At 38.8% G+C, this 11,726-nt stretch overlaps 1 protein-coding gene across 8 annotated transcripts in view; it reads right to left on the bottom strand.

Moving 5' to 3' along the window:
- Positions 1–11,726, bottom strand: part of LOC116841958 (pyrokinin-1 receptor-like) — a 43,776-nt gene that overhangs the window by 30,787 nt on the left and 1,263 nt on the right. For 2 of the 8 annotated variants that reach the window (XM_032810541.1, XM_032810537.1), the window contains exon 1: positions 1–270. The exons of 2 other annotated variants lie outside the window; for them this stretch is intronic. The gene's annotated coding sequence lies outside the window, so the exon portion shown is untranslated. 4 more of the 8 variants (XM_032810538.1, XM_032810531.1, XM_032810534.1 and 1 more) reach the window with 4 other exon arrangements.

Genomic DNA, 11,726 nt, shown 5'->3' on the forward strand with positions numbered 1-11,726 from the left:
CGTAATTGCTTTTGCAATTGAAATCTCGCGATTTTGCAATTCAAAAATCCCATCAATTCAAATCCCACACGTACACAAACTCTCTTAGAGTGAATCAATAAAAATTTTTCTGATTGAACCAGTAAACTGAACTATTTCATTGATAATTCGTATTCACTGATTTTCAATGGGAACACTTTCACTTTGTTATTCCATTTTGTATCTCACTGATTTCGATCAGTGGATGTAAGATTTCATTGCGAAACGCTGATACATTCGCTGATGAATTCGTTATACAATACATTATACCAAATCCAATCTTATGACGAATTAACGGCTTCCCCATGCGCCTTGCGCAATGACGCTGTTTGTGTTCGCAAGGTGTGTCAGTAATGAAGGGACAGTTGCTATTATTAACTGATTAATGAGATTTTGCTGATTGCAGATTGGATCACCGGTTATAAGTATAGTATCATAGTGAAGAATACACTCATTGTACTTTAGACATTATGCTTTACACATTGTACCTTAAAAAGCACACTGAACACATGTCGCGTTCGCGCGCGAACCGCGACCGACGTTCACGCTGGTCGTTTCGCGCGCTCGTCGAGAACAAACTGGACGGCTTCAGCAGTCTCCAAAGACTACGCCACAGCATCTTGCATCTCGCGGCGAGATGCCGAGCGTGTTCAGACTCGCAGAAGCTCGACCGCGAAAACCGTCTGGCACGTGAGTTTCGAACTCGCCATCTCGTCGGTTTTACGGCTTTTCCATGTTGATGTTGCCGTCGACGGTGCGGCGCTTTCGTAAACGCCGCCGACGGAAACATGACGCTATTTTCATCGTCGTCATCCTCGTCGTCATTTCAGCCGGCGTGCTCGACTAATTGTCTTGAATGGGCTGTTAACGCCTCTGTCCTCCATGTTGTCGGAGATCGTTGCTCCGGGAACGTTGGTCGAATGGATTTTTCCGCAAGCGATTTATTCGTCTCTCTTTCGTCTAGCTTCTTTTTTCATAATTATCCACGCGATTTTCGTCCACCTGTCGTCTTGTCGATGGATCACACTGGCGCCTCGACGATTTCCAGAGATTCCGCGCCTTAGCTTCATTTTTTCTCTCATTTAACACAGCTTTCTTCGAGCTATCTTTAACCCTACGTCTGCTTTGTGGGTCACTTTGGGGACGGTTGAAATTTCGATTGTTTGTCAGGGATTTTGCTAAAAAGAAAGAGTTACAAGCATTGGGGGCTAAACCGCGTTCCAACTAAAAAATGGAAACTTGAAAAAATGAGAAAAATTATTCCCCGATTTTTTTTACTCATACAAAAGAGGAAAAATGGTACCGCGAAAAAAACTGCGTTAGCGAGAATCAGGGAAGCAGACGGAGAGTCAATCGATTTTCACTCGCGCTACAGCGTTTACGCGCTTTTGGCAACAGGACAATGAACACTCGTTTAACACGTTGACTATCATGACAGAAGAATGAACAGCCGTTTAATATGTTGGCTGTCATCTCATGGTGACACAGTTCTCGATAACGTCCGCGTGCAAAAATAAATAGGAGCATTGCTCGATATGTGACGAAAACAAACAAAAAATTTTTAATCTAAAATCTCAAGCTGTCAGTTAGCGTAATATTTGCCTAACCCAAAAATTCCGCAGCTTGTACACATCAAAAGTGTGGATGCTCCAAACAAAAAAATGTTGAAGAACATTGCTCTACCTTCGCATCTACATTTGGAGAGATTCGTCCACAACGTCGGTCTTCGCTCGGATTCCGAGCTCGTTTATTAATGTCGGGATCGTTTATTAATGTATTAATAGTGCTTATCGGCTCGATTTACGGCAGCGTGCTTGTATGTATCGCGCTTGTTTGCTTGCGCGGCACGCGACTCGTGCGAGGACGTCTCGAGAGGATTTATTTGCACAGCGATTCTGTTTCCTCTCGCGATTTTTCCGGACGCCAGGAAAATTTCTCTTCCTTTGAGGGGACTCGCGACTTTTACGGTATCGGGACGCCGTTTTTGCGTAACTCACAGCTGCTACCGAGGCTGCTCGAGTGTGTTAATTGGTAACGATGCGCAATTGAAGTGACCAGCGATGATGTTAATAGGATGACGAATAATATGACGAGTTTGCAGTTGGCACGTTGTATTTCCACGGAATAACAACGAGCGGCACGGAGTAGCCTACATTTGTTTGCACGCGCTTTTTCAGATGAGTTATGGAGGCCTATCAAACGTCACGATCACGAACCACTGCGCTGCAAATCCAAGTGTGTTATTTTGCCTGAATCTCTTCTTATCGTTTCAAGTCACGTCACTTGACACGTTTAAACGTATTGATTTATAATTTATACAATTTACACGTCTGTCTTTAACGTGCTAAATGATGTAATGCAAAATCGCAAAGATTGTGTAATAAGAACTTCAGCCAAATTACACGCTTACGCGTTTGAGAATGACACACTTGAATTTGCGGTGCGCTCACGAGCTTGCAAGGTATTCGCGATGGTGTCAAAAGTCAAACAGTAGACGAGATACTAGATTCAAGACACGGCTCCATTCCGGAAGCTATATCTAGACATAGTAGACGAGATATTTGACGTCGCTACTGTAATGAAGGATTTAAACAAAGAAAAATTCACGCGGCTTAAACCCGGAAACCAGATCTAATATTCATAGAACACCGTGAAAGTCTCAAATATCAAATTAATTAAATTCATTTTACGACAGCACAGTCGCTTAAGGAGATGACGAACTCGAATAATGTCGATAATACAGAGACAATCGTCACTAACATAATCACACGATCCTTTTCGTATTTCTTGTATATACAGAACTTACATAAATGTGTGTTGCTTTGTTTTATCATATTCAAAGGAAAACTTAACCATATATATGTAAAAATCTTTCAGCAAACTTTTTTGATATTCTTAAACTTCCAAATGTAAATGCGAAGCAAGAGCAATGTTTTTTAAAATTTTTTTGTTTGGAGCATCCACACTTTCGATATGTACAAGCTGCGGAACTTTTGGGTTAGGCAAATATTACGCTAACTGACAGCTTGAGATTTTACATTAAAAATTTTTTGTTTGTTTTCGTCACATATTGAGCAATACTCCTATTTATTTTTGCACATACTTTCATTGCGTAAAAGCATTTGTAATTCTGTGTAACCAATACAACGTAAACTTTGCAGAAAAATGTCAGTATTCTGTCGGTAAAGTTTTCAGCTTCAGCATCCCCTTAATTTGTGACAACCAGGGGCGCTGCAACTTTATTTGGAAAAATGCGTGGCCACCGTTTAGTACACCTAGTGTACTTGCACGATCATCGCTGGAACAACGGGATGTGAAGCCCGTTACAGCACCGAGGTGACTTTTTGTTTGAGTGCAACGAGCGACCATTAATCGGCAGATTAATCTTCCAGTCGCAGGAAGCGTCGGGACAAATTCCATTGGGAACTGCAATTTGATCTGTCATCTGAATCAAGCGTAAGTCACGTCGCGCTGCCATCACTGAACTCATTTGCACGAATAATGGGAAATGGCGGCGCACGTGACATCGATTGACATTCAGCCGAGCGATAAGCGTTGAAACTTTTCGCGCAAGTCCAGGTATCGCGAGAAGACGCACTCTTGACTACCGTAATCGGCCGACCGATCGATCGACTGGCCGGCTGACCGATTATGGTAATGTTTACCGTGGAAATTGGCATGGGTGATTGATAGCGCGATGTTCACATGACGATCTCTCTCTCTCTCTCTCCTTCTCTCGCTTGCCCGAGGGTCCGACATCTACGAAGATCGGGCGTGACGTAAATCAAGTAAAACAGAAAATCACGACGACGTGAGACTGACGAGGAACTGATCGAATCGTGATTGAAAAGTGAATTTCTTCAGTCATTTTCTCGTCATTTCGACGTCCTCGTGATATTTCATTCTGCTCGGTTAAGATACGATCTCTCGCGGAATATGGATTTAATGACCGTATTAATAGTAAGCTTAAAGCTTGTTTCAGTCGAGATACTCAGACTTTTATTCAGAGTCAGATCTAAATATTTTCAGCTGAATCGCGATAAACGTGAGATTTACATTTATAATTGCGATTCAATAAAGAATCTCTCATCTAACTCTATACTGAAATCTGAGTATCTCACTTGAGACGAGTTTCAAGTAATGACTCTTAATACGGACCTTAGGTGCGCTACCATTGAGTTCACAGCTGAACGCGCGATAAGTCGTTCGAAGAAGATAAAAAGAGAACGCTTCAACGCTGAGCTAATCGATGTTAAAGACACCTATTAACAGTCGTTACCTGGAACTCGTCGTGAGTGAAATACTCGGACTTGAGTTCAGAGCTTGGATGTGTAAGCTTTTCAGTGGAATTACGCGTTTGAGTTGAAGTCAAATGTGAGTGTTTCGGTAGAGGTCTCATCATGACAAATATAACGCCGCGTCTATCATATAATTGCAATAAAAAACTCAGCTCTAACTGTAAATTCAAATCTTAAAATCTTATATGACGCAAGTTTCAAGTAATGACTGTTGATAAGAGCCTTAGGCCCATATTAACAGCCGTTACTTCAAACTTATCTTAGATGAGATATTCAAATTTAAATTCCGAGTTTGATGTGAATTTCTCAGTTGAATCGCAATTGCAAATGTAATGCCGCAAGTATGATATGATTCAAATAAAAACTAAAATTTTTCAAATAAAGTAAAATAAAAATTTTCAAACAACAACTGTTAACACGAGAGAGAAAAAGTAAGAGAGAGAGAGCGAGTCTTAGGTTACTCGAATTACTTTGAAAACCTCAGATTTAGTTTGGATAACTCTTATTTAACAAAAACCCAAAATTTAACTCTAAATTCATATTTAAGCACCTCGCAAGGAACAAGTTTTTCGACTAACGATTATTGAGACGAGCTTCATTCGCGTCGATTCGCGAAGTTTTCGTTGCTTCCATCGACACGGCTTCTTCGAACGTTTTAGAAGCTTAAGGCTCTCAAGGGTATGAAAGAATTAACATTCCTGCAGATTCTATATTCGAACAGTGAGGGTGACGTCTATTTATATATGCATAGCCGGTGCACCCGAAAACTACTAATGGGATTCCTGGATACCCGGTCTGGAAGAATAATAAATTCGGCCGAGTTTTCGGCCCCGGCACGAAGCCAACGTCGCGGCTTCGGTTTCTAATGCGGATAAACAAGCTCGAGAGGAGTCAATCGAATTATTGTACCGTATATCTTAGTATGTTTGCCAGCTATAGCGGGGCGGATTGATTAATTGTGACAGTGAAGAAACGATCGCTCGCCTACGTTCAGCTTTACTTGACGATCTCTGTCTCTCTCTTTTTTCCTCTCCCCCTTCCTTTCTCTTTCTTTCTCGATCAAACGGACTCCGGTATCGAGCTGTTTTTCTTTTCTCAACGAAGCAATAGGATTAGTTAAGATTCATAAATAGAATCACTGGAATTCCAGATACTAACACCGAGTTCGTCCTTGCGCCTCATTTATGTGCTTTAATGTCGCCTTCCCGCTGTAAATCCAATCCGATTACTAACAGATGATATGTCGTAATGCGTCGCAGACTTGCGCTGCCTCTCGCATCGGTGCCATTTCTTCGTTGAAAGAACACTCTGTGTCCACGACGTGTTTCATCGAATTGTCGTGTCTTTTTTATGTTTTTATCTTCTTTCATTTTAAGCTCGCGCAGTACCTTCCAAGAAAATTCGCGCATCAGATGTGCATTCATTTTTAATATTCAATCGTCCTGTGATTTCACGAATCAACGCTTTTCGGAATCATTAAACGTTATTATTCGTCGTGAAAAAAAAGAGAAAGAAATACCTAGGTTGACTTGTGCCAGGGCTTTTATTCAGATAAAAGTGTCTCCGCGCGCATTATTGAATGAAATATTAAGGAAAGATTACTACACAGAGAGAACGATTTGGTTGAATCAAATAAACGCTTCTTTGGGATAGTCCAAACGAATTTTTCGATTGATCAAACAAAATTTTGTTTGATCAATCGAAAAATTCGTTTTGACTATTCCAAAGAAACATTTATTTGAATCAATAAATCGTTCTTTCTGTGTACTGAATGAAAGAAAGAGGAAGAGAAACAGAGAGAGAGAGAGAGAGAGATCGCACAAAGTTTTCGCACTTCTTCATCAAATCGGCAAGCTAGCCGGTATTCAATTATAGCAAATAACGTCCCTCGATTATCGGCGCGTGTAATATTCGCGATTGAAAGCCGCGCGGCTTTCAGTGACATTAAAACCGACGGGCATTAATAGCCCATTAGATAGCAATATCGCGGGACGAAGTTCTATCGACAAATGGGAGTTTCGCGTAACGGGTGAGACACACTTGCGACAAATCAACATTGTAACTTCGCTACTTCTACTTGCACCGCTTATATTGGTACGAGTCGCAATTTCGATCGATTCCTTTTTCGCGGAAATGTGACTCGTGTAAAACGCAAAATGTTTCCGTTCTATCTCCGCGCGCTATTAATATAATAATAACCGACGCGGTTGAAGTTGTCCTCACGAGTAATTACAGTATTGGCGTTTCCATTATTGCGTCTGTGAACGTCTTTGTGCGTTTATTATTTTAACTGTTCCCGAAGTGAGTAAAATAATGGGGTCTCACTAATAATTATGAATCGATGTAAAAAATTCTTCAGATTGCGACGGAAACGTGACTCAAAAGTCGTGAGAAACAATTAAAATGGTCAGTTCAATGTTTGCTGGTGCGACCAAACGCAGAACCTATCGCTGACAGAGCTTACTTTGGCGCACTGTCGAACAAAAACTAATCAACAGAGATCACTCTATATGACTTTCTGTCAGATTTAAACTAATAAAGGATGGATAATCTGTAACACGGTAGTAAAGATTTGGCCAAATCCGCGTTGTCTCTATATGATCACGTACTTTTCGAACGATCCACGTAGATACGGCGAATCGGCAGCTTCTGGTTTCTGCACCAATAATCATTTAATAGAATACAAGAGTGCCACGATAAAAATATTTTATTTATCGCCTATTTAAAGAAAATTTTCACGAGTGAATAATTCTCAAGATGATGCAACAACATGGATATCAGTGCTGCAGTTATTCGAGCGAAACGGATTACGACGACGCGTTCCATTTGATGAATACGTTAATCGTCGTGCATACGTGTAACGCACGGCCGGCTACAGCACGGATTACACGACCCACGTTTGTGCATCAAATGACCAGGAGAGGTAACGACGATCACGTTGAAAACAAGGCCGCTATTCTGTACACTCGGTTACTAAACGGTTTCCACACATTTTCTCGAGTGAAGTTGCAGCGCTGTCTTGGCTGTCACAATTGAGAGACTGATAGCAATTGATTGTGTCAGGAGCTGAAGTGACAGTACAGTGAGTCGCGAAACGATTTAAACACAATGGACTTCTGAGCGTAGCCGGTGATCCAATGAGAGTACTTATTTTCGACCAATTCATCCTCCTTTTGGACTATTAATTTGCAGTCTGTCATTGTGTCTAAAGCGTTCTGCAACCTACTATACACACGATGTGAATATCGATGCTTTATTACATTCTTATCCGATAGATAAGAATTTAATAAAGAGATTTGTGATATTCCTGACTTTTTCGTTAAATTTTTGACGTCGGATATTTCATATATTGTTACCTTGGCTCAACCGATCGACCGCAAAAGCGTCAACAATATTTCTCAATTGTGATAACCTGGTATCGTATTCTTGATGCATTCCGGGCGTCTTTTCACTCCAAATCCCCTTTTTCTATGCAGAACGTCTTATATAAAACCGTTTAACTTGAGAATCTTAGCGCTCGTAATACGTGTCAAGAATACAGCCCCTGAAGCACTGCAACTTTAAGGGGAAAAAATGTACGAGCTGTTTAGTAGTATCTAGATAAATATATACACTAGATATATATACTAGATAAATACCTTAGCATTTCCTAGATTGAGTTACATGATTTTCGGGCTTATATATAATGTTCGGAATAGCAAATTGCATAAGTAACTCCAGTTGCAATGGTAGGTTTAAAGTAGTTTTAATTATAATATGATTTCAATCTTATTCGTGTATGCATAAGGCTAAAAATCGTGTAACTTTAGATCTAGAAAATAGTAGAACTTTCGTGGCGCCATGTATGTACTTATCGACAACTGTCGGTTCAATACGACAAATGACAGATGTTGTTAACATCTGTCATAATTATAAATGATTTAACATAATAAACTACAAAAAATGACTTCAAATTACATTCAATAATTAAAAACAAGTTTTAAACAAACTAGTATTTTAGAACTGTTTACCTCTTAATGGTAGCGAGATAAACGATTAACGATACTTGTTGTTTATAAACGCTATTTTTAACGAGACCTCTACGTGACGATAAATTATCGACAATATTTTTTTAAAAATATTATTGAAAGATCCATAAGGTTATAGAAAGCAATAAAGTAAGAAATTGTAAAAGAGATTAGCTTGTTTAAAATATTTGAATGCTTTTTGGATTTTTTAGTTTCTTTTTTATTTTAATTAAATTTTTCACATAAACAATTATTTTCCGTGGTTTATTAGCTGAAATTATTTATAATTATGACAGATGTTGATGGCAGACGTCGTTCATCATCTGTTATAATTATTAGCGTGCCGTATCGACAGTTGTCAAAATAGCGGTATGTACAGAATAGCGGCACTGAGAGCGCAAAAGCGCGAGGCAATTTGCACGAGTGACGAACTCTTGCTTACTCTGTAAATATCTTAGGATGAAATCTCACTCAATACTCGGGAAAATTCAATCGAAGCGGCAGTGAAAATAGCGCGGCTTGAAATCACAAGAGCGGCTGTTTAGCTGAAATGGATTCTTAATCCGTATGAATGTTTCAGTCGATTAGAGTGAATTCGTGCCAATGAGTGAGATGATTGAGCACATTCCTTTGCGAAACTGTTTGAACATATTTCTCTCATGGAGTATCAAATAGTTACGATTGGGAACTACTCATGCGATAATCTGTTATGATAGGAGCTAAAGTGGCACATACAGGATGTCGAACAATTAATGACACACCCAGATTGTATGCAGATAGAACTCATCAAACTAAACACAAAGTCTCTCTCTACCATTTCGCAAACAATCACGTGAAATCTTGAGCTATCAATCAAAGAAGATCTGTGAATGATTACACGCGGCTCTACCATTTCGCAAATAACCACGTTTTGCAAATAAACAAGTTTTTAGTTATTAATTAAAGAAATGCGTTATCACGCACGATTATTAATTATCGTAGAAGAAATAAATTGTGTGGGTTCGAAGGAATTAAATTTTGCAGTCAACCTCGACCTATCCAACTAATTCCGTATATAAAATTTATTCCGTATTTATTCCACATTTTTATTCCGTATTTATTCCACATTTTTACTCCGTATTTATTCCACATTTTTATTCCGTATTTATTCCACATTTTTATTCCGTATTTATTCCACATTTTTATTCCGTATTTATTCCACATTTTTATTCCGTATTTATTCCACATTTTTATTCCGTATTTATTCCACATTTTTATTCCGTATTTATTCCACATTTTTATTCCGTATTTATTCCACATTTTTATTCCGTATTTATTCCACATTTTTATTCCGTATTTATTCCACATTTTTATTCCGTATTTATTCCACATTTTTATTCCGTATTTATTCCACATTTTTATTCCGTATTTATTCCACATTTTTATTCCGTATTTATTCCACATTTTTATTCCGTATTTATTCCACATTTTTATTCCGTATTTATTCCACATTTTTATTCCGTATTTATTCCACATTTTTATTCCGTATTTATTCCACATTTTTATTCCGTATTTATTCCACATTTTTATTCCGTATTTATTCCACATTTTTATTCCGTATTTATTCCACATTTTTATTCCGTATTTATTCCACATTTTTATTCCGTATTTATTCCACATTTTTATTCCGTATTTATTCCACATTTTTTTAAATATGAAAATGACAGAGACATCTTAGAATCTAACGTTGGGCGACTTACACTATAGTCAATGGCGAAAAATGCGTAACTTTTTTATTAAACAATTTTCGCATTGTATCCAATAGGAGAATTTATATTCTCAAAAGATTAATTTTATAATAAATATTTTTAACATGTATAATAAATAAATAAATTTTCCGACTGGATATGCGTTTTGAAGTTCATCGAAGTAATTTCTTCCCCTAAACTTCATATGATTCTACTAAAAAACGCACACACACATTTCTCTCTCTTTCTTTCTCTCTCTCTTACTTATTTGTAAATCATTATTTGTTAGCCATCATTTCCAATGTTTAATTTCTGTTTGCTCGAAGAGATAGAATCTACTTTACTCTCCCAAATATGTCACTAACTTTAGAGCAAAATATTTCATGTGAGACAAGTTTCAGATAATGACCATGTAAACCTCATTCTTCGATTTCCAATGAGAGTATTCACAGAACAATTCGGAGCAGAAAAATCTACTCTAATAAATGCGAAATGTTACTCGACCTCAAGATTGTCTTCGCCTCTCGAGTAGAGATGTACTGGAGGAAATTTAGAGAATATCGTGGAAGTGCGGCGCTCTTTGTCACATTCGCTTTCAATCTTAGCCAACGACGAAACAAAGTATCGTATCGAGTTTCGAGAAATGTACCCCAATCAAAAACGTCTCATATTTTCCACGAAGTACACGGATTCGTTTCCCTCTGACCGTATCGCCTCTCGTCGGCGCTCTTTCTTCGCGCGCGTCAGGACGAATAAATCGGTGCAATTGCATCTCGCACGAAAAATCACGCGACCCAAGGAGACGAAACTCTCAGCCTCTTTCACCTGTTGCACGAAAAGTAATCGCTCGTGAGACGAAAGCGCGTCGTTCTCCGGTCCGGCGATCGGAGATAGCGAACTATCGATCGCCCGTGAACCTCTACCCTCGAGCTGATCATTTTCCCGGGTGGAGCGACGCTCCGGTTCGCGCAAACGCTTAGCAATTTAAACTGCGCTGTTTGTAACCGCGAAACGCACAGCCGCGAGAATAAATCCCGCCGCGGCGGTCCGCCGCGAAACTAGGGCGGACCGGCTCGAAATTCAATCGCGTCGTGATACATGCGGCGATCATAAATTTTCATCCAAAGTAGTGCGCGACAGGACGAGACACTGTCGTCTCTCACCTGTTGCACGACGCAATTCCGCGACTTTCCGAGCGATTTCGTGAGATAGCCATTGGCATGTCACCGGAATCGTGGATCGTGTTCTCGGTGTCGCGACGACGACGGACGGACGAGTGTTTGCATTTCTTGAGGTCGACTAGACGCTCACAATTCTGCCAGCATACCTCACGCACGATTGTCGAGCTGAAATCTCCGCTACCAATAAATTTTAAATATTTTTAAGTATTTTTAAGTATATATAGGGTAGCGTAGAAGAAGCGAACGGTTGTTAAACATTTTATTTTCAAATTTTCAATTTATTTCGACATGAAATCATGAAGTATAATTTACGAAGATTTTTTTAAGCTATTTGTGAAACACTACGTCAGAAAAAGAAAAAGAAAAGTTAAATTTAAAAAGTTATGAATTTTTTAAACCAGTTCGTTTCTTTTGCGCCACTTTGTATACTTTATATATATATATATATATATATATATATATATATATATATATATATATATATATATATATATA

This window comes from Odontomachus brunneus, unplaced genomic scaffold, assembly GCF_010583005.1.
Source record: "Odontomachus brunneus isolate Ranch 3 - 2012 unplaced genomic scaffold, Obru_v1 Obru_scaffold_019, whole genome shotgun sequence".
Lineage (NCBI taxonomy): Eukaryota > Metazoa > Arthropoda > Insecta > Hymenoptera > Formicidae > Odontomachus > Odontomachus brunneus.